Source organism: Lissotriton vulgaris, chromosome 3_1 (genome assembly GCF_964263255.1).
Source record: "Lissotriton vulgaris chromosome 3_1, aLisVul1.2, whole genome shotgun sequence".
Lineage (NCBI taxonomy): Eukaryota > Metazoa > Chordata > Amphibia > Caudata > Salamandridae > Lissotriton > Lissotriton vulgaris.
Window position 1 is genome coordinate 1,649,371,208 of NC_141689.1, and position 24,636 is coordinate 1,649,395,843.

Sequence of the window (24,636 nt, forward strand, 5' to 3'; positions counted from 1 at the left end):
CTAGAAAAAAAGCAATTTCTCCTTTTCTATCTACTAAACCTTCCAGACCAACCCCATTGAGTGTTGTGAATGGATTTAGAGTGACCAGCAAGGCTCTCAGGTATCTGGCTACAGAGACCTTATGTTGAATATAGTTATCAATATTTGCACCCACGCCCTGTACTGTCGCATTCTTTCTTCCACAGTTGTCGAAAGTACTACTTACTTTTCACTGACATGCATGCAGTAGTGCATGCACTTTCAAAGATTGATGGATAGGTTTGTCCCCAAACATTTGTTTATGTTCACAATTGTTTGTCCATGCTGTGCTATTTTTTCTTGTCTCCCAAAACCTTTCCCAAAAACCCCCGTACCCATCCATTTTTCAAACCCTAACCCTCTTCCCCCGGGCTGTGTGGTTTTGATTGATGTGTGACTAAATTACAGCAATGAATCCACACACTTGCTGGGGAGGATAAGGTGATAGCAACAGGCTGGTGAAGAAATCCGAGGATATATTCTTACTCTGCTTGACAAAGACCCATGGCTAATGTCAAAGAACTTCAACCGAATTAGTTATACTTTTACATTTGTTAGGCTACAATGTGGCACTGTTCTAGTGTACTTCTGTCACCTGCTATATTCTCCATTGTACCGTTGTATTGCTCAGGAGGACAAACCAGATTTCATTTTCTTTTTTTTCATAGGCATGCAACTGCCACTGTGTCACACCACTAGTACCACCGCTATGAGGAAATTTTATCCGCCCAGGATTGCCAACCTTATTTGCTGTTTCCCGTGGAGCCAGCCCTGGGCCTAGCCCTACTTGCAAACAGAAATTACAGGTAAGATAGGCGTTTGGTTGGAGGTAGTATAATGGAGTATTAGGAGAGACGAGAGATTGGATTGACGGTAGTACTACTAAAGTCCTAGGACTATTCAGGAAAACAAACTTACTGTTAAACCCCCACCCACCAGACTCAAAAGCAGTAAAAAACAGGTATGGTCAGATAAAGTTTCAAAAAGTATATTTTTATAGCCCTAACAAAAGAATCTCCCGCAAGACCCTCCCTAACCCCAACGATTGTCCTTCAAAAGTCCCCAAAAATCCCAACTCCCAATTCCCACCCCACAAAAGTCTCTAAAAAAGGGGCAAGGGACACTATGGCAGGGTGCTGTTGGAATTAGCAGCCAGGGCAGCATGCTCCTTGCGGAGGGTGGCAAGTTTGAAGCGGAGGCCCTCCACCACGTTCTTATAGTTATGGACCTCCTGCTCCAGGTAGGACAGTCTGAGGGATAAGCGGCTCCGGTGTGCCTTGCAAATCCTGTGAGGGGCAGCTGCTTTCTTTGCTGCTGGGCGGTGGCGTTTGGCTTTGGTAGCCCGGCTCCGTACCGCTGGAGCACTGCGCTGGCTGGCAGCCCGCACGGAGGAGGATGCAGCTGTCCCAGTGGACGTTGTTGTTGACCAGACTGCGTCTCCTCCTCCTCCAGGGCCACCAGCCGCCGATATTCAGCGACAGTGGCATCCAGCCTCCGTTGCCGGGCGATTCGAGCCAGCTCCTTCCTCCTTGATGGTGTCTTGGATTTGGAAGGAGCAACTACATGAAAAAAGAAAGACATAGTCTGTAACCAATGCTCCTTAAGATTAACACAAAATGATTGAGCAGAAAGTTGTCACAGTACAAGTAGCAAATTGAAAGCACAGTACATAACTATTGAGGACAGTATCTATGTAACCTCCGACTTCTTCATCCTTGCTCTAACATTAGTGGGAGTTTCAGAAACAAATTCTACGAGCACTATGGACTTCCATTACAGTCGACTATAACAGTACACCACTCTTATTCTTCTTCTTCTCTCTTGTTTAGGAAAATTGGTACGTTATCTTATGCAAGCCGGCATAATGCCAGCGCAGTGAACTTGCACCCGAGAAAAACAGACGCACACCATGGTGAGTGAGACAGACTTTCGTTACTGTACCGGTCCAGTACATGCAGGTGGTGAAGCTCTTACTTTTCTATTACGGGTGGCACTGAGAATACTCTGTTAAAAGGGCTACTGCTTAATTAATTTAGCTTTCACCCTACAGTGCAAATGAGTATTAGAAAAGGAAAATGAAGAAGCTAAATTATCTGATTATCTATCACTTCACATGGGATGTATTTGATGACATATGGGATGACTTTAGGTGTTTTGCTTATTATTGAGTGAACAGTGATACCCCCACACATGAATGACGTACTACTACTAAACTAAAGTTATTAAGGGAGGTCTGGAGTGTCCACCGTAATAACCGGATATATGCTGTGCTTGCAGTTGCAATACAAACTACTGCTACTATTCATGGTAGTATTTGAACAACATTACAACTTCTTTTCCCTGCCTTTCCTACACTGGAACGGATGTGCGGGTGCGGTGTTACATGCTCTTCAAAGTAACACTTAGTTCATCCAGTGACCGTCTACTCTCTCTAGATACACATATGCTATCTAAGAGTCAGATAGTACCATGAATGATCCAGGCATCCATCCATTCAAAGTATATTGCACACATACAGTTTCTGTCTCACCCACCCAGGCTGTTCTCCTTCCACCCATCCTTGCTTCATCATTCACCCAGCCATGCACCATACCATTTACTTACCTTCCCAGCCACCTCGGGGACCAAGCAAACACATATCATTCTTCTTTGCCAGTCATCATTACATTTCTCGTGCTTCCACACTTACTTACACCCTTCTTTCGCTTTTCGTTCATCCCATCCATCAAGTTCACCTCAGATCTGATTGGGATTCTTCTCGCCAAAAACTTCACAGCTAAGTCGAAGTACATTTAGAGGAGGCTACTACCTGATTTTTTTATAATACACCAGTGCAGAAAGCACACTCTGCAGTCTTCAATCTCAATGACTAAGGAATGTATAGCTTACCTCTGCCCGCCACCACCGTGTGAACCCTCACAGGCATGTCCTTGTCCGGCACTTGCACCGCCTCCTCCCCAGAGTTGTCCTCCTCGTCCAATGCCACCACCACCTCCGCGCTGGCCCCGTCGCCAGATGTTCCACCTACAAAGTACATTTAATAATGTTAGAATACACCACTCACTTCTATATAATATTTGGTCTAAGAGGAAGAAAGAAATGTGAAAAAACAGTGTACAATTTAATAATCTATGACTGTGTACTCTAGAGTAAAAATGTCCCTTTTTCCAGGGAAGGCTGTTGTCTTGCTGCACTTTTTGGCACAACTGATGAATGTTTGCTTTTTACTTTTTAACACGCACCACTTTTTCTCCTAACAGACAGAACCTTGACTTCTAAGAACACGAGCAGGATCAAGTTCAAACCAGGTGAGAGCTCGGCTCGACCACAAGAAATATGTCCAATTAATCGTCAGCACTAAGCACTTTTCCATTTTCAGTTACACGTTCACTTTTATGACAAACTTGAATTTAATAAATGTGTTTACTTTTAATAAAGCTTTTCAACTTAAATAGACTCTGTGGTTTTTGGTCCTCCAGACTAGAGTGGATGAGCTAAAGGTTTTCGAATTTTTGCAAGCATGAGTCCGTGCTCTGCCATCGGTGACTTTGGGAGCTAAATGACTCTGCCACACTATCTAGTCAGTAAGGAGATTGGGGGTTCAACTACAAAGTCTGTTATCACTGAGGTATGTGGAAAGTCTAACAGTTACAGCACCTATTATAATTGATAAGCTAAGCGATGCATTATTTAGTGTCCATAGTTCTGTTTGTGCAGATTTGTCCGTGCAACAGTAGTAGAATGGATTGTCCTCCTATCCAAACCAAAAGTAAAGTAGTATCTTATTCTTTCTTGGTGGTGGTCATTCACCTTTTTATTGTTGGCAATGGTCAAAGCATAAACATTTAGAATACTTGAAAAGACATTATGGACAATCCCAGAGGACTGCACTTAGTGCATAGAGCTATTGCTGACTAGAATGGGAGTCCAATGGAAATGCCAAATGTGCAATCTTAGTTAGCTACACAGACAGACTAATAAGAATAATCTAGTAATACCACACGGAGTCATAGTCGAGGCAGGATAAGAATTTAGATCCTGTCTACAAGAAGATCAAAGACGATTAGAAAAAATTGAATGAGGAACGCTAGGAAAAAATAAGTACTCTATATTAAAATTAAAACTTACTGGGGCCAGCAAAGGAGCCCTCGACTGCCCGGTCCTGGCCTGCATCGTCAACAGCACCCTCCTCCTCCTCCTGTGTCCTCCTCTTGCCCCTGGGGGAAGCTGATGTACAACATGAAAGAAAGAAAAACAGAAAACATGGATGATATTTCTCAACCAAATCAAACATTTCAAAAGAACTAACAAAGTAACAAAATATTTTTGCAAAATAGCAAATAGGGAACGACTCCACTGGATATATTATTGACCAATGTCATGTGGTCGACTACGTCATTACTTTAGTATTGCTTGATTTGCGGACCGTCGCATTGGAAACTACCCTATGTAACTCACTAAACAAAGTACTAAAAAGGTTTGCCTAGGATTGGCAGGCAGCAGTCCGCAGCACGCAAAGTGACAGCCAAAGTCCATCGTGATTGAAGATCAGCGACAACACTAAAGTTTCCTACTACATTAACCAGTCATTAAAATACTCAAACTATTAATCCACCACCACTATTTCTTCTTATCGCCATGTGTACAAAGGAAGGACTGGACTTGAGTCTGTAGGGGCTGATTTAGAAGGCCCTTGTGGCTCTTTTGCTCCATTGTTGCGTGACTTTTGTGACGCAGCGACAGCACAAAAGAGGCGCAATGGTGCGGCGTATATTAACAACGTGACGCATATGGGAGATGCATCACGTTGTATAGCCCTGCGCCAATAGGGGGTGTTCCGGCGCAAGGGAGGGCGTTCCTGCGCAGGAACGCATCCTAAAAGTGGCTGAGGGAAATCTACAAGATTTCAATCAGTCACTTTGAGGACAATGATGCGTGACTCAAACCCTGCGCCTGCTTGAAGCAGACGTACGGCTTGACGCAGCATTGGGGAGATAGGGCACCCCAGAGCATTGATGGAGCTGCACCATCGTTGCAACGCAACTCCAGCAATGCGCCGCCTTTACGGCACAGATGCGTAACGCTTTGTTGACGTTTTGGGCCCATGGCGCGCCGCATTGTAAATACGGCGCACCATGGGTGATGGTGGCGTGACGCCCAATTACTGGCGCATCCTTGCAACTTTGCAGGGATGCGCCGGTAATTAAAAATCTGAACCTTAGTGTGTAGCATTACGCAGTTCTTTCAACTACACTCATACATAATTTCACAGGCCAATGAAATGAACACAAAATCTAAAAACAAATAAGCATAGTAGCAACACTACTGAGAAGAAGGAGAGCAGTGTACCTGAAATGCACAGAAGATTTTGAAATAAAATTTACCTACAATGTAATGAGCAGCATTATTGCTCTTGGTAAAAAACAAAAATTTGCAATATAATAACACAGCAGGAGAAAACATAGTAGTAAAGACATAGCTACTACTACTCACCAAGCCCGGGGATCTCAAGGCCAAGGAGGTCGAGCAGATCTCGCTCACGGGTCAGGACATCCGTCCAGCGGTGGGTGGCCTGGTTGTAGGTGCGCCAGACCCGAGAGTGGTGGTAAATGGCCTGGCACACCTTCTCCCACCGCTTCCGGCGCTCCCGGGCCCCGTACCCGGCACTGATCTTGCCGCCTCCCATGATGGTCCTGGGGAGGCGGCGCTGAACATAAAAAACGAGTTGGGCCACCTCCTCCGGGGTAAAGATCTCCCGTGGCATCACTAGCTCCCCCCTCAAACGCCCGCACGGGAGCCGGACACGGGGTGCGGGACCCTTCCCCTTCTCGGGATGCTTCCCGGCTCCCTTCACCATGGTCTGGGCGGAAAGGAATAAAGAAAATAGAATAGGGAAGAGAAGAAAATAAAAGAGTTTACAAAAGTAGTTTAAAATTAACCAAAAGTAGCAGTAAACACAAAAATATAGGGCTAGAAAAATAGAGGGATAGATAATAAGTAAAATAGAGCAAAAAAAACTTCAAACAAGCAAAGGATGGCAGAGATTTAGAGAGGATACAAAAAGCATGCCCAGAACCATAGCAATGAATGAGAAACAAGATGGCCGCGCCCGTTCACGACCGCGCGGGTAAGTTCGCGCGAGATTTTCCTTGCTAACACGCGTGAAACTGTACTGGCAAGCCGCGGACTTTGCGAGATTACACTTCGCGCCCGGAAACGGAAATACGTCAGGCAAACAAGATGGCTGCGCCCTTGAACGACCGCGAGGGTAACTTCGCGCCTTGCGCTACGAGCGGCTCGCAAAAACGCACAAAACCTTGCCAACTAACACGCCGCAAAAAAAACAAATTGCATATTCGCACAAATTTGTGGCTTCCGAATCCGATCTCGCGCGTGTTCGCGCCCCGCGAACCCCGCAAAATTGCAGAAAAACAAGTTTTTCAAAACTGAAAGCACTCGGCAGGGGCAAGAGTTCAAACTCATCATTAGTAACAATTCCCGGTAGTGCTTCCTGACTGGGGCCCCTCCAGAATTCAGTTGCTAGTTGCAACAATTATATGACCCTGCTCTGACCCTCACAGCAGGCTCATAGAATAGCTACAAGTAGGCCACAAAGGTCCTGGGGAAAAAAAATGCACTGCAACAGAAAGCAAAATTACAGATAAGGAAGCAGGTGCCAGACTGGAATTTTAAAACAGTGACACATTAATAAACTAACCCCAAATTAATTCTTCTCAGTTGAAGCAGGGCTGGTGTGCTTGCTTTTCCCCCCCATAATCTACAGTAATGATGAACCAGAGGGTGGCATTGATGTAACAGAGGGTTGCAGTGGTGAAACAGAGGGTGCTGGGAACCTGTGATGATGAACCAGACGTAGAAACAACATAATTCGCGACCATTGCGCGCCGAAATGTAAGTTCGCAATTGCGAACTGGTACGAAACCCTCGCGAACTGGCAGAAATCCTTGCGAACACAAAAAAAAAAAAATCCGCAAATTCGCAACAATTCGCGGACTTTGCGGATTGCGAGTTCGCAAATCCGCAAAATTCGCGAACGCGAGATTCGCAAAATTCGCACATACTTATGCAGAAACAAACAACCTTCTCGAGTCCCCAACTTCACAACCATCGTTCACAGGCATCTATTTCACGGAGGTAAGTCCGACAATGCGTCTCTCCCAGCGCAGAGTTCATACCTCCGACACCGCTTCTTTTTCTCCTGCTAGCAATGGTGGGCCTGGTCCATTCAATAACTTGAACACAAAGTGATTTTTGCCGAGGCAAAAGGAGCCAGTGATGACCAGGCCAGCTTGTGTGCAGGGGCCTCTGTAACATGCCGCTGGCTGGCGATGTGCAAAATACCCAAAAATCCGTCCTGAAAGAAAGGCAGAGGCCACATATATATATATATATATATATATATATATATATATATATATATATATATATATATATATATATATATATATATATATATATATATATATTACCTACTGGCTATCGCCAGTAGGTATATATAGTTAGAATTTTTTCTCTATGGGACTTTTGAAAATTCTATGTCTAATAACTTTGGCGTTTGTGGACGGAATCGGCTGAAATTTTCAGGAAAATGGCACATTTTGATTCTGAGCAGCCCCTGAAAATTTAGGGGGGTTTCGTCAAGGGGGGGCTGAGAAAAAAGGGGGGTCCCAAAACGCGTTTTTTCCATTCATTTTTCCATAGGGCGGTTGGACTCACTTTTAGCTCGAACGGCTGAATGGATTTGCACGAAACTTGGCAAAATTGTAGGGACTGTTAGCCCGATGTGCCTTTGCTAGGTCTCAATATATGTGCTCCAGTAGTTTTTGAGAAATTAACGTTCAAACCAAGATATATATCTGTAACAGCGCTCTGGGCAGCGATCCGGTCCGCTTACTTTTCGCTTATCGGAACTTTGCGCGCAGAAAGCTGATTGGCTCTCCGGTGTCTGTCAACATTCTAAACAGTCCGGAGCGGACGCCATCTTGTCTCTCGGTAGGATCGAGAGAGAAGAAGAGGTGGAAAACGAAAGGGGAATTTAATGAAAGGGGGCAAGGTATCCCCCTCTTGACCCCCTAGGAATGTTGTTGGGGTTATTAAAGGGTCCCGTGGGGAAAATAAAAAAAAAATGATTTTTCACGGTAGAAGCGCGGCCGCGAACTGGTAGCGAAACGGGAATTCGCCATTTTGTGCTTCGTTAATTAAATTACTAGTTATAAGTGGGTGCGGGAGACGTATCCTAATCCCCTATGTTTCCTGAGGGTGGCTGAGGAGGCTGATTTATGTTGATACATCTCTTCCAGCGGCTGTGCGTGAGCTTTTTTTTTTTTTTGCTGCGTGACAGTCCGGAGCGGCCGCCATCTTGTCTCTCGGTAGGATCGAGAGAGAAGAAAAGGTGAAAAACTAAGGGGGAATTTAATGAAAGGGGGCAAGGTATCCCCCTCTTGACCCCCTAGGAATGTTGTTGGGGTTATTAAAGGGTCCCGTGGGGAAAATAAAAAAAAAATGATTTTTCACGGTAGAAGCGCTTCACGGGCCGCGAACTGGGCCGCAAACTGGTAGCGAAACGGGAATTCGCCATTTTGTGCTTCGTTAATTAAAGTACTAGGTATAAGGGGGTGCGGGAGACGTATCCTAATCCCCTATGTTTCCTGAGGGTGGCTGAGGAGGCTGATATATGTTGATACATCTCTTCCAGCGGCTGCGCCATCTTGCCTTTTTTCGAATGCCACAATTTTGTCGTGCACGGCAGCCATTTTAGATGCCAGGCTGGTCCCAGGCTATCACCTAACCCTGCGGATGTAGTTTATGGCCCCAGCTGTAGAGAATTCAGACATGCCAATCCTCCTGATTCAGGCGTGTGAGTACTGATTTCAGTGCTAGTCTCCCGCCTCCCGATTTCTGCAAGCAAAAACCCGGGGGCATATTACGAACAACTAGCGATAATTTTTGTCTCTAACTTGTTTAGAGACAAAAATTATCGCCGCACATCGGCGATTTTTATCGCAGATAAACCTTGCTATTATCGCAGAAAAGTCAGCGATATTCATGTATTATCGATCTAATGCTCTTAGCCATGTTATCCACCTCCCATTGGATAACATGGCTAAGAACTGCTCAGGGCAGGTGAAAAGTCAGCGATATTCATGTATTATCGATCTAATGCTCTTAGCCATGTTATCCACCTCCCATTGGATAACATGGCTAAGAACTGCTCAGGGCAGGTGTTAGATTTTGGAGATATTCGCGCTTAGCGCGAATATCTCCAAAAGTTGGTAATAGAAGGTAGCGATGTTAGGGACTGTTTCCAGTCGCTAACATCTTGGCACGCCACTTTGCATGTCATTAGTGATAAGTATCACTGACATGCAAAGCGGGGCCCAAGATGGTCGCTATCTCCTTTTAGCTGTCACTAACTGGTGTTAGCGACAGCTTGGTAATAGGGAAATAATTTTATCTCCGCTTTCATGGCTTTTAAAGCCAAAAAAGCGGAGATAAACCTCCTTGATAATATGCCCCACGATTCCTTGGGGGTTTCAGCTGACAGGGCTTGGTATTGTGTTACATGGTAATTATATTCATGTATTATCGATCTAATGCTCTTAGCCATGTTATCCACCTCCCATTGGATAACATGGCTAAGAACTGCTCAGGGCAGGTGTTAGATTTTGGAGATATTCGCGCTTAGCGCGAATATCTCCAAAAGTTGGTAATAGAAGGTAGCGATGTTAGGGACTGTTTCCAGTCGCTAACATCTTGGCACGCCACTTTGCATGTCATTAGTGATAAGTATCACTGACATGCAAAGCGGGGCCCAAGATGGTCGCTATCTCCTTTTAGCTGTCACTAACTGGTGTTAGCGACAGCTTGGTAATAGGGAAATAATTTTATCTCCGCTTTCATGGCTTTTAAAGCCAAAAAAGCGGAGATAAACCCCCTTGATAATATGCCCCACGATTCCTTGGGGGTTTCAGCTGACAGGGCTTGGTATTGTGTTACATGGTAATTTTTCCATGAAACGTCAGAGGGTCGATGCAGGGGTTCTAGAAGAGGTGATAAACCATTTAAGCCTCATGAACAAGCGCATGGTCTTTTAAAGATTTGTGAAGTACTCGGGGCGGCGGTGTGTGTGTGCCCTCTTTCAGGAGCGGGCGGGGGGGCACTGCCAGCAACTTGCCAGGTCAGGTAGTGTTCAACACGTGCATCACCCTTTCTCTGTCTGCTATTGCGCTCCATGCTTCGGAAAGGTAAGAAAAAGAACGTGCATTTGAGTTTGAAATGTCCGATCCTGCAGCAGCACACTTCCAAAGCCCACACATGACAATAACCCGATTCAAGGCCCCATTCACCCGTTTTTAAAAAAATAGATAACACTCCAACAAAGTAAGGTTATAAAACTTTATTAACTACTAACTTTAACGAACGGAACAAAAACTAAAAACATTTAAACATTTCTCAACACAAAAAGCAACAATGGTTAGAAGCTGTCTTTTGTGCGAATAGTCCCAAGGCAGCACAACGTGCAGAGTTCTGGACGGCACCCAGGTGATGTCGCCTGGGTGCCGCACTGGTTTAGGGATCCTACAATGCTGCTCCGAAAATTGGCGTGGGGCGTCCCGGGTGGGGCGGGGGGAGGCCTCGTCAGTAGCGGTCTGTTGTGCGAATAGTCCCAAGGCAGCACAACGTGCAGAGTTCTGGACGGCACCCAGGTGATGTCGCCTGGGTGCCGCACTGGTTTAGGGATCCTACAATGCAGCACAGAAAAACAGCGTGGGGCGTCCCGGGTGGTGCGGGGGGAGGCCTCGTCAGTAGCGGTCTGTGTCCAGTGTCACATGGCTGACACAACATGTACGACAGGCACCCAGGTGATGTCCAGTAAACTGCCGCACTGGTTTTGGTATCCTACAATGCTGCTCCGAAAATTGGCGTGCGGCGGCCCGGGGGGGGGGCGTGGGGGAGCCGGCGTGAACGGGCCTCCCCAGGTGGTGGCCATCTAGCTGAGTTGCGCTCGTTCTTGCGGCCACAGCGTCTCGCTCACCATGTTGTTGAGTTGCTCCCACTCTTGCAGTGCAGCGATAGGCGGCTGCCACATGGCTCTTAAAATGGCGGACAGCTCCTCGGTTTTAGGCCTGGTCCACTGAAATGGTCCTGGGACACTTTGGAACTCGGACGCTTGCCTGCTAGGGCTTGGGCTCCATTCTCGAAAAGCGTCCCCTCAGCCGTGAAGATTGTATAAAAGTCTTGGGGGCCCCCGACTCCCGCAGGCTTCCGGTGGGGAGCGGCTGCCATGATTGCTCGCGGAATGACCACGACGGAGCCACGAGATGGTGGTGCTCTCATGCTGACGCCAGCTTCAGTCTGAATGATCCAGAAACAAGGTGGGGCTTTCATCGTTTGGGAAAAAAAAATGTTCTAAACCAATGAAAAGTGTTATTTTTAGGTCATATGACCAAGCCTTCCATCTTTAGGAAACCAAAAGTAAAATGAACCAATGAAAAGTTTTATAAACAAGTCACATGACCTGTTATGCGGCATAGGGCTACAAAAAGCGTAGAAAATCCGTTGGCACGTGAGGCGGCGTCAGTAGCGGACCGATGTGCGAATAGGCCGAAGGCAGCACAACGGGCCGAGATCCGGATGGTACCGAGGTGTTGTCCAGCAAATTGCCGCACTGGTGTGGCCATCCTACAATGCTGCGCCGAAAGACGGCGTGTCCAGCTGAGTTGCGCTCACTGTTGCGGTACAGTGACTCGAACGCGCCGAGATCCGGATGGCACCGAGGTGGTGTCCAGCAAATTGCCGCACTGGTGTGGCCATCCTACAATGCTGCGCTGAAAGACGGCGTGTCCAGCTGAATTGCGGTCACTGTTGCGGTACAGTGACTCGAACGCGCCGAGATCCGGATGGCACCGAGGTGGTGTCCAGCAAATTGCCGCACTGGTGTGGCCATCCTACAATGCTGCGCCGAAAGACGGCGTGTCCAGCTGAGTTGCGGTCACTGTTGCGGTACAGTGAGTCGAACGCGCCGAGATCTGGATGGCCCAGATGTTGTGTCCAGCAAGTTGCCGCACTGGTGTGGCCATCCTACAATGCTGCGCCGAAAGTCGGCGTGGGGTGCCCCGTTGGCTTATGAGGTGATGTCAGTAGTGGACCGATGTGTGAATAGGTCGGAACCAGCACAAGGCGCCAAGATCCGAATGGCAAGTCCTGGATGTTGAGTGCCTCAGTTGAGAGTTCTGAGCAGTGCTTGTAAGACTGTCTGAAGCTTATTTGCACCTGCTGCAGCTTCACTAGGTCCGGCGGAACTTTTTGCCTTTTCCTTTCTGCTTTTTTTCCTACAATGCGTTTCATCTGAAGACACGACCAGGTCCCTGAATGTGTGCAGGGGGACGCTATTGATTGAATGAAAATGGCGGCTTGACACAAAGCTGACTCAAGCGTTACTGTTGGTGCTATACAGACAAAAATTGGTTTTCAGTTTGTACATTCTTCAGGTTTTTTTTTCCCATCCAAGTCTGATTGAGAGTTTGTAGAAAAATGGCTTCAGATTTTCCACATACTACTCTTCAACATTCTTCCTAAATGTAACAATGTGAAACTCACTAGGAGAACGGCTGTTTCTGTTTCCTTTCAAAATGCTGCCAACAATATTTTCTGAATGGAAGACACCATCTTGTAGCATAAAGGGCCGAAAGGGGTTCTGGTCTGGCCGATGGTTGGTGGAGACATTTTGACTATATCTTGGACCTGCCCGGCTTCGCCCAAAATGGCGCCGGTATAAATGGGACTCGTAACTCCTTGCCCGCAAATGTATATCTAGAAAATGTTATTGTAAGTGGCCCTGTCGTATTTTAATTACAAAATGTACGTCCACCGATTCCGCAACTGTTAGACACCTTTGTTCTTGTCACCTAATGGCCCGCTCGTTACGTTCTTCTACAATGTAAATGTCTCCTCATCATATACGATTTCAGTTTGCTCCGTGGCCGGCCCACGTGGTTATAGGCCCGTATTTGTATACTGACATTTTCACAATAAAGGTTTTTAAAACAAAACACGGTAGTAGTATTTACATTTGTAAAGTTTTTACTTTTAGTGACTGTTTTCGAATCAGTAAAAGGCAAGTGAAATAAAGCAGTCCAATTACATGACGGATAAAAGGTATAATATGTAGGAACGCAGTAAAGATAAATGGTCAAGGGCAGTTGTGTTTTTCATGTCTGCAACATAAAGTGATCGATAAGAATCTGATAATCAGGCGTATCGGCGACTAAGACAGCAGGCCGAATCTCTTTTACTCAACGGCTCCGTCATGGAAGGAAGAAACGCCCTTTTTCTCGAAAAAGGAATATATTTTACTTGCAAGACAGTTGTAAATTTTCCGGGAAAGTACATTAGCCTGGAATATTATAACATATGTTTGAAAAAAAAATATTGTTCGAAAATAATAAAAAGCGTAATTTTTAGGTCATATGACCAAGCTTTTCATCATTAAATTAACAAAAGTAAAATGAACCAATGAAAAGTTTTATTAACAAGTCACATGACCTGTTATGCTTACGTTACGCGCTGCGCGCCGCGCCTCGGATCACTTCCGGGTGCGCTAACGCGGCGTGTCATAAAACGCATTACGCGACAACGTAGGTCAACAATATAGTCTAAATGTCTCCACCAACCAGCGTTCAGAACACAACCCCTTTCAGCAGTCCAAAAAGTTCTGTTAAATGACAACAGAGGGGACAGGCAACAAGAACCATCAGTCAAAGAGGGGAGGGCAAGTTCTTCTCTTCCGGGTCATGTTGGGGCGCTACCGGAACTGATCGAATTGGTAGTCTATAGTGTTTCTGGATGTTTCAGACTAAAGCTGGCGTCAGCATGAGACCACTACCATCTCGTAGCTCCGTCGTGGCCATTCCATGAGCAATCATGGCAGCCGCTCCCCACCAGAAGCCTGCGGGAGTCGGAGGCCCCCAAGACTTTTGTAGAATCTTCACGGCTGAGGGGACGCTTTTCGAGAATGGGACCCAAGCCCTAGCAGACAAGCGTCCGAGTTCCAAGGTGTCCCAGGGCCATTTTAGTGGACCAGGCCCAAAACCGAAGAGCCGGCCGCCATTTTGAGAGTCCTGTGGCAGCCGCCTATCGCTGCAGCGCAAGAGCGGGCGCATCTCAACTACATGGTGAGCGAGACGCTGTAGTCGCAAGAGCGGGCGGTAAACAGCTGAATGGCGGAAGAGGCACAGTGTAGCAAAAGCGGGCGGAATGGCAACTAAAACGATAAAGGGGCGCCCCACTACAGCTTGTCTTCAGGTCAAACGGATTGTGGGACAAGGTCCAGAATTGAAGAGTCATCAAAAGGCAAAAAGTTCCGCCGGACCCCGGGAGCCGGCCGCCTATGTCGGGGGCGATCTCAGGCTACACCAGTGCTATAAGACTTGGGGAGGGTGTCGGAGCCAAGCGTCTTCTCCGAGTCCATGGCCATCACACCGCCCCTCAGGGGCCTCCGTCAAGCTGTTTAGGAAGGTAACATATCACATTGTTTTCTAATGCAGTCAGGTCCACAAACGACACTCACTTACTTTGAGAATAGTGAAGCTGCAGTAGGTGGAAATAAGCTTCAGACAGTGTTACAAGCACTGCTCAGAACTCTTAACTATGGCACCCAACATCCAGAACTTATGCTATTTGAGAATGGTAGTGACATCGAAGCATCTCAGGGACCAAAACCATTAACGTACTTTCACGTATGAAAATCTTACTTGGGGAGGGGGCAGGAGCGAAGCGCCCCCTCCCAGTCAGCGCCACCACACCGTATGTTGAAAATCTGAAGCCATCGTTCTACAAAGTCAACCAAACTTGGATTGAAAAATCTAGAAAAATGTACAAACTGAAAACCAGTTTTGGTCTGCATAGCATCAGTAGCAACGCTTGAGTCAGCTTTGTGTCAAGCCGCCATTTTGATTCAACAAAGCACAGGCATTGAAAAAGGCTGAAATTCAGAACTCTAAACTATGGCACCCAACATCCAGGAGCTTGCCATCCGGATCTTGGAGCCTTGTGCTGTTTTCGATCTATTCACACATCGGTCCACTACTGACATCATCTTATAAACCAACGTTATGTAAATAGTTTTTTAATAAAATGTTTTACCCTGTTTCTTTGCTGGTGTGTTGTCTATATTTTTAATATTTGCATAGGGTTTGTCGTTATTTTGTGCGGGATGGGTGATGGAGCCGAGCTGTCTTGCAGCCCTCATGGTGTGGAGCTCAGTTCATCTCACTATTTTCGTATTTCTCATGAAGGGTTGTTCCTAATATTTCTATTTTAGCGAGGTCAAAAAGAGATCCAATTAGTGGCCTACTGATTTTGCTCGATTACTTTTATTTTTTTACACGATTTTTCACTATCTGCAAAGACTAAACAGAGTATTGCGACTTTGTGCTTGTTTGTAAATAGAGAATGATCCAAAGAGAACCAATTCTAAAACAGTAAATGCTTGGACAACAATCAATCAAATGGAGAGACAAGGAGGCACGACGGATTACAACGGTGGTAAAGGCCTGCGTTAACTACCCTTCAGTATCTGCAAAGAGAGAGTACTACTAAGACAAAAGAGGGGAGGGGGGGGGGGTGCAGCGTTCAAAGCACATCAGCGTGCATAAATACGAAAATGTTTTTATCTATCACGTACTTGACATTTTAAAGCTTTTCATATTTGCTATTAAAAAACCAATGAAATTCACAGAAAAAACCATAGGTTATAGTGGATATATAGTTAGGAATTTGCATTTAGAAAACCTTGAAAATTCAATGAAAAAACCATTGGTTTTAGGCCATATATAGTTAGGAATTAGCATTTACAAAACCTTATTTTACTCGCATAAAACCATTGAAATTCCATATATAGTTAGAAGCGCTAACTATATATCGCGCACCCGCAATCCACTGCTGATGATGTCACATATTACATCATTCATGACATGGTCAGTGACATCACTGATGACATCACTGATGACATCTCAAATGACATCACTGATGACAACTCAAATGACATCACTGATGACATCTCAAATGACATCACTGATGACATCACTGATGACAACTCAAATGACATCACTGATGACATCTCATTTGTCATCACTGATCACATCACTTATGTGATAATACAATGAACCTCTTCAGACTCTAATATAACCTTACATACACTCAGTATAAACAGACACTCACAGACTGTCACTCATCCATGGAGTTACTCACACACCTAGTCAGTCATGCAAAGAATCAATCACACCTCCATTTCCTCAACTATAAAGTTATACACATCTTACTTATTCAAACATATAATAACACATATTTATTCTCTTATATAATCCCTGATACAAGCTCACAGTGATCGATACAGCCACTCACACATTCACTGGCTCTTATGTTCAGTTATTTATATATCTCAACTCTCACATGTATTGTGTTTTACATACGTACTTACTTGCACATGTAGCAATGAGAAATCCATTCACTCACCAACACACCCATGCATAGTCAACCGCCCATATAGCTGTTTCCACATGCACTCTTGAACTCATACTCCTAGTGAATCAACTGCTTACACATCTATGCACAGAGTCACGCACCTCCCAGCCACCCACACACACACTCAGCCTCCCATTCAAATACTTGGGCAACCAATCAATAACCCATATGGCCACTCTTATAGCTACTGATCAACACATGCAGCAGCTTACACAACAACAAACATACTGATGCACAAATTAAGACAGTTTAGTCACTAACCCATGCACTCAGTGAGACACATTTAATCACTCACTCATACAGTCAGTCATGCACCTACTAAATTCTTCATCCAGACACTTATACATCCACTCATTCTTCAATATGTGAAACATATTTAAACTTTACAGACACATACAATCACTGGATGTTGTGATCAGTGATGTCATCAGTGATGTCATTTGAGATGTCATCAGTGATGTCATCAGTGATGTCACTGACCATGTCATGAATGATGTAATATGAGACATCATCAGCAGTGGATTGCGGGTGCGCGATATATAGTTAGCGCTTCTAACTATATATGGAATTTCAATGGTTTTATGCGAGTAAAATAAGGTTTTGTAAATGCTAATTCCTAACTATATATGGCCTAAAACCAATGGTTTTTTCATTGAATTTTCAAGGTTTTCTAAATGCAAATTCCTAACTATATATCCACTATAACCTATGTTTTTTTCTGTGAATATATATATATATATATATATATATATATATATATATATATATATATATATAGTCACACAATTTTCGCCCTTATGGAGACACCACTGACGGAGAGATTTAAACACCTTCAATGGCAGACATCAGTTCAGCAGCATCAGGAACTCCTTCAATTAAAAGTAAATGCCCAACGCGTTTCGAGCACCGCTGTGCTCTTGTTCACGGGCTGCAAGGTGAGTGATTAAAATCGGCAGGTTTGCAAAGGGCTCCTTTATCTGATAGAAGGTTCCGCCCCAATGGACGTATGCTCAGAGGCATACTGGTCTTTGTGGTCCTTTGCCGGTATTACCCCAGTGGGTGCCGATTTGTCTCATGGTCCCAAAGTGTACCCCCAGTGGGTTTGGAGGAGTGAAGGCACCGCTGAATCTGTGAGTCATTGAGCCCTGCCACACGGCTTTCTCAGCTTCTTTTTGCTCGGTGTTTACCGAACAACAGATCCGCCTTTGAGCAGAAGGGCGTCTCCGCGACTGAGCTAGCCGCCAAAACATAGTCACACAATTTTCGCCCTTATGGAGACACCACTGACGGAGAGATTTAAACACCTTTAATGGCAGACATCAGTTCAGCAGCATCAGGAACTCCTTCAATTAAAAGTAAATGCCCAACGCGTTTCGAGCACCGCTGTGCTCTTGTTCACGGGCTGCAAGGTGAGTGATTAAAATCGGCAGGTTTGCAAAGGGCTCCTTTATCTGATAGAAGGTTCCGCCCCAATGGGCGTATGCTCAGAGGCATACTGGTCTTTGTGGTCCTTTGCCGGTATTACCCCAGTGGGTGCCGATTTGTCTCAAGTGTCCCAAAGTGTACCCCCAGTGGGTTTGGAGGAGTGAAGGCACCGCTGAATCTGTGAGTCATTGAGCCCTGCCACACGGCTTTCTCCGCTTCTTTTTGCTCGGTGTTTACCGAACAACAGATCCGCCTTTGAGCAGAAGGGCGTCTCCGCGACTGAGCTAGCCGCCAAAACATAGTCACACAATTTTCGCCCTTATGGAGACACCACTGACGGAGAGATTTAAACACCTCTGAGCATACGCCCATTGGGGCGGAACCTTCTATCAGATAAAGGAGCCCTTTGCAAACCTGCCGATTTTAATCACTCACCTTGCAGCCCGTGAACAAGAGCACAGCGGTGCTCGAAACGCGTTGGGCATTTACTTTTAATTGAAGGAGTTCCTGATGCTGCTGAACTGATGTCTGCCATTAAAGGTGTTTAAATCTCTCCGTCAGTGGTGTCTCCATAAGGGCGAAAATTGTGTGACTATGTTTTGGCGGCTAGCTCAGTCGCGGAGACGCCCTTCTGCTCAAAGGCGGATCTGTTGTTCGGTAAACACCGAGCAAAAAGAAGCTGAGAAAGCCATGTGGCAGGGCTCAATGACTCACAGATTCAGCGGTGCCTTCACTCCTCCAAACCCACTGGGGGTACACTTTGGGACACTTGAGACAAATCGGCACCCACTGGGGTAATACCGGCAAAGGACCACAAAGACCAGTATGCCTCTGAGCATACGCCCATTGGGGCGGAACCTTCTATCAGATAAAGGAGCCCTTTGCAAACCTGCCGATTTTAATCACTCACCTTGCAGCCCGTGAACAAGAGCACAGCGGTGCTCGAAACGCGTTGGGCATTTACTTTTAATTGAAGGAGTTCCTGATGCTGCTGAACTGATGTCTGCCATTAAAGGTGTTTAAATCTCTCCGTCAGTGGTGTCTCCATAAGGGCGAAAATTGTGTGACTATGTTTTGGCGGCTAGCTCAGTCGCGGAGACGCCCTTTTGCTCAAAGGCGGATCTGTTGTTCGGTAAACACCGAGCAAAAAGAAGCGGAGAAAGCCGTGTGGCAGGGCTCAATGACTCACAGTTTCAGCGGTGCCTTCACTCCTCCAAACCCACTGGGGGTACACTTTGGGACACTTGAGACAAATTGGCACCCACTGGGGTAATACCGGCAAAGGACCACAAAGACCAGTATGCCTCTGAGCATACGCCCATTGGGGCGGAACCTTCTATCAGATAAAGGAGCCCTTTGCAAACCTGCCGATTTTAATCACTCACCTTGCAGCCCGTGAACAAGAGCACAGCGGTGCTCGAAACGCGTTGGGCATTTACTTTTAATTGAAGGAGTTCCTGATGCTGCTGAACTGATGTCTGCCATTAAAGGTGTTTAAATCTCTCCGTCAGTGGTGTCTCCATAAGGGCGAAAATTGTGTGAGTATATATATATATATATATATATATATATATATATATATATATATATTACCTACTGGCGGTCGCCAGTAGGTAGTTATAGTTAGGATAATTTTCAATGTTAAATCTCAACATTCTATTTTGAATAACTTTGGCGCCGGTTGACGAATCTGCCTGAAATTTTCAGGAAAATGGTCTCATGGCGGTCCGGTCCTTCCCTGAAAGTTTGGGGGGGATTCGTCAAGCGGGGGCCGAGATAAAAGGGGGGTCCCAAAACGCGTTTTCCCCATGTTAATTTCCATAGGGCGGTCGATTTCACTTTTAGCCCGAACGGCTGAATGGATTTACACCAAACTTGGCAAAATTGTAGGGACTGGTAGCCCGATGTGCCTTTGCTATGTCTCAAGATATGTGCTCCAGTGGATTTTGAGTAATTTAGGTTCAAAAAAATATATATATCTATAGCCGCGCTCCCGTGCGCGCACGGGAGTGCGCTCCAGGCGCGACACGCGACTTGCGCGCAGGAAGCTGATTGGATCTCAGTTGTCTGTAAACATTCTAAACAGTGCGGAGCGGCCGCCATCTTGTGTCTCGGTAAAATCGAGACACAAGGGGTTTGAAAAAAAAAGGGGCAAATGACCATAAGGGGGAAGAGTAGACCCCCTCTGACCCCCTAGGTTTGATGTAGGGACTAAAATAGGGTCCTGCAGGGCATTAAAATTTTTTTTTCTTTTTGCGCGGGGATATGCGCTCTCCCGTGCGCGCACGGGAGTGCGCTCCAGGCGCGACACGCGACTTGCGCGCAGGAAGCTGATTGGATCATAAGGGGGAAGAGTAGACCCCCTCTGACCCCCTAAATCCAGGACTATATTTATGAAGGCCTTGCGCTGTTAGTTTTGCGCTTCCTGTGCGTCAATTTTTGTGACGCATCAGCGGTGTAAAAAAATGCGCATTGTTATGCAATATTTAAAAAGTGACGCATCTATCTAGATGCGTCACTTTTTAAATATAGTGCAACGAGGTACATTTTATTACACTGCTGGTGTTATGCGTCACTTTTCTGTGCGCACTCCTTATGACGTTCCAGATGTGTCATATTTAATGTATGACGAATCATGTTGCAGATACAATATGGCGCAGAGTTTTAAAAAGTGACCCATGTACCTAGATGCGTCACTTTTTAAAAATAGCGTCAGGTATAATGTATGCAGAGGGGGTGTTCTCCCGCAAAAAGCTTTGTAATAGCGACGCAGTGAAATCTTTGAGATTTCACTGCGTCAGTTTTAGGATGCTGTTGCGTCAAAATCTTGTGCCTGCTTTACAGCAGGTGTTAGACTGAGGCAAGACCTTTCATATGCTGCTTTCCCCATTTGAAAGGACACATTACTGGAGTTGCGTCACTTTTGTGACGCACTCCAGCAATGCGTTACTTGGAATGTCATAAGGAGTGCGCACAGAAAAGTGACGCATTGCACCAGTAGTGTAAAAAAATGTGTTGCGTTGCGTTATATTTAAAAAGTGAGGTATCTAGGTAGATGGGTCACTTTTTAAAATCAAGCGCCACATTATATCTGCGTGAGGTATAATGCATGCAGAGGGGGTGTTCCCCCACAAAAAGCTTTGTAATAGCGACGCAGTGAAATGTTTGAGATTTCACTGCGTCACTTTTAGGATGCTGTTGCATCCTTTAAATATAGTGCAACGAGGCACATTTTATTACACTGCTGGTGTGATGCGTCACTTTTCTGTACACAGTCCTTATGACATTCCAGATGTGTCATATTTAATGTATGACGAATCATGTTGCAAGGAGTTACAGATACGTCAGTATTTCTGACATATGTGTAAACATAAAAGTGATGCGAGGCCGGCGCAAAATTTTGACGCAATAGCATCCTAAAAGTGACGCAGGGAAATCTCATAGATTTCAGTAGGTTGTTATTACCAAGCTTTTTGCGAGGGATTGCCCCCTCTGCATACATTATACCTGATGCAGATACAATATGGCGCAGAGTTTTAAAAAGTGACCCATGTACCTAGATGCGTCACTTTTTAAAAAATAGTGTCAGGTATAATGCATGCAGAGGGGGTGTTCCTTGCAAAAAGCTTGGTAATAATGACGCAGTGCGTCACTTTTAGGATGCAGTTGCGCCAAAATCTTGCGCCTGCTTCACAGCAAACCTTTCACATGGTGCTTTTTCCATGTGAAAGGACACATTACTGGAGTTGCGTCACTTTTGTGACGCACTCCTGCAATGCGTTACTTTTGTGTTTAGAGATATGTCAGAAATACTGACATATCTGTAACTCCTTGCGAATTGATTAGTCATATATTAAATATGACATATGTGGAATGTCATAAGGAGTGCGTCCAGATAAGTGACGCATCGCTATTTTCACGTAGCGATGCGTCACTTTTCAGAAATGAGGCCTCCAGTTTATTCACTGTGTCATAAATTTCTTTTCTAACACTCACCTTCTTTCAGTCCTCCTACTTCACTTCCTTTCACCTCTCATACCTTTCTGTTCTTTCTTACTCATTCTCCTTTCAATTATCAATGCACTATATTTCACTTACTCTTCATTTTTTAAGATTATAGCTCTTTGATGAGAATTGGAGGTAGTTCTGAAAAGAACTTTTGGTTTTCTTCTTTTAACTGAAGAGGAACAAAAACAGGGAATAGAAACTGCTCAACAGGAGCAAAAAGAAAAGAAAAAAATTAGGGGTGGGAAGGGCAGTGATGGTTCTCTAATGCCCGAACCATGAGCAGGACACTTTGCTCCCCATAGGTGAGGAGTTGATTGCAGTATCTGCATCTGACGACCCCATGGTTGAATGCAGGTTGGATGTTTGCTACCTGCCCCTGAGATTGTTCTCTTCCAGAAGAAGTTGCTCCTCCTGTTGATGTAGAGGCCCCACCTCTGGGAACCTCCTGTGCCAGAGCCCTGACACTTTCTCGGGCAAAATTCTGGGGGTGCCTGGTCTCCACATGGCGAATCATGGTGAAGTTGCCAAAAGAGTATTTTTTTGGGGGGTTACCCCGTGACAGGACCTTTTTGCAGATCCTGCACTCTACTTTTGGTGCATTCACCTTCTTCTGGTCTGCTGGAAATTTAAAGAATTTCCAGATGAAATGTCCCTTCACCTTTGGGGTAGGTGGCTCTTCATCAATGAAGTCATCTTCACTGCTGGATGATCTGGCAGCCATGATGAATCCAGGAATATGGAGCAGCAAAAAAGGCAGGTCTTTCAGTCACAAAAGTGAAAGAAGAAGTGAAGGAAATGGGTGGGGATTTCATTCATTGTAAAAAAAAACTGTTAGCAACCAATGAAAAGTGTTATTTTAGGGTCACATGACCTGACGCGCTTACGATGCGCGCTCGGGTGCACTTCCGGGTGCGTTTACGCAGCGCGATCGTAGGCGCTTCCGGGGCGCACACGTGGCGCGATCGTAGGCGCTTTTGCGTGCGTTTAGGCGCCGCGCACGTATGCGCTTCCGAGGGCACGTACGTTGCGCGCTGAAGTGACGTCATCAATCTTTAATAGAAATGCATAATCATTTTCCATATTAAAAAAAACAAATTTTATTTGTATGGTACGAAATGTTTTGCATTATTATTAACTTTTCATTCATATTTTTTTTTCACGAACGACAGTTGCGCTCTGGGTGCGCTTTCAGATGAGCTCTCGGAGAAGCTTACAGGAGAGCTTAGCTGAAAGCTTCCCGGAGCGCGCACCCAGAGCGCAAAAAAAAAAAATTATAAAAAAAATGAATACTTAAAAAAAACAGCAAATTGTAAAAAAAAAAAAGGTTAGAAACTCGATATACAAAGGAATTAGCATTTAAAAAACCTATGAAATACAATGAAAAAACCATAGGTTTCACACCAGTTATAGTTAGGAATTAGCATTTAAAAAACCTTTGAAATTCACTGAAAAAACCATAGGTTTCACACCAGTTATAGTTAGGAATTAGCATTTAAAAAACCTATTAAATTCACTGAAAAAACCATAGGTTTCACACCAGTTATAGTTAGCTGGAAATTTTACTGATATAAAACCATTGAAATTCCCACGTTATAGTTAGTCGGACTCACTATAACTTGCGCGTGCAATGCACTGCTGATGACGTCACATATTACATCACTCATGACATGGTCAGTGACATCACTCATGACATCACTGATGACACCATCCAGTGAATATGTGTCTTTCTGAAAAATAAATATTAGTGAGTTATGTTTAAATATTTAAATACATATATTAGTGTTTCACTTTGTGTATAAGTGGCTACATGTGTTGATAAGTAGCTACATGCGTATGTATATGGGTTATTTGATATTTTTATTAGTATTAGTATGAGTGTCTATATGGTTTGGTGGAGGTATTACTTAGCACATAGATGCATGAGTGACTGACTCTTTGTTTGTATGTGTTTTGAAGACAGCATATGTACAGGACTGTATGGGTGGATGAGTGTCTATATGTGTTTGTTAGTGAGTGAATGACTGTCTCACTAGTGTCTTTATCAGTAACTACATATGTTTTAATCTAGTATATATGAATATTGATGTATATAAGTGAGTATATGTGAGAGTAAGAGATTGTAAGATTTCCTGTTTAAATAAGTATGTGTTTCTATAAGTGATTGTTTAAGAGAATAAATATGTGTAATTTTCAATAGAAGTAAGGTGGAAGTGTGTGTATAACTCTATTTTCAAATAAATGGTTGTTCAATAGTTTATTTGCACGTGTGAATATGTGTGTGAGTAACTTTTGGATGAATGTCGGTGTGTAACAGAATGTATAGGTGTATCTCTTCATATGATGAGTGAGTATATGTATGAGTGACTATATAGAACTGTTGGTGAATGAGTGGATGAGTATATAGATAGTGGAAGTACAGAATTGCTTGTTGTAACTGATATAGGTATGTCCATTTTTTAAAAATTTCAGTTTCTATTTTTGAATATGTGTCTCAAGGGTTACTTTACACTGAGAGGAGGTCTGTCACTGTGTCACAAGGATGGTGTCATCAGTGATGTCATGAGTGATGTCACTGACCATGTCATGAGTGATGTAATATGTGACGTCATCAGCAGTGCATTGCACGCGCAAGTTATAGTG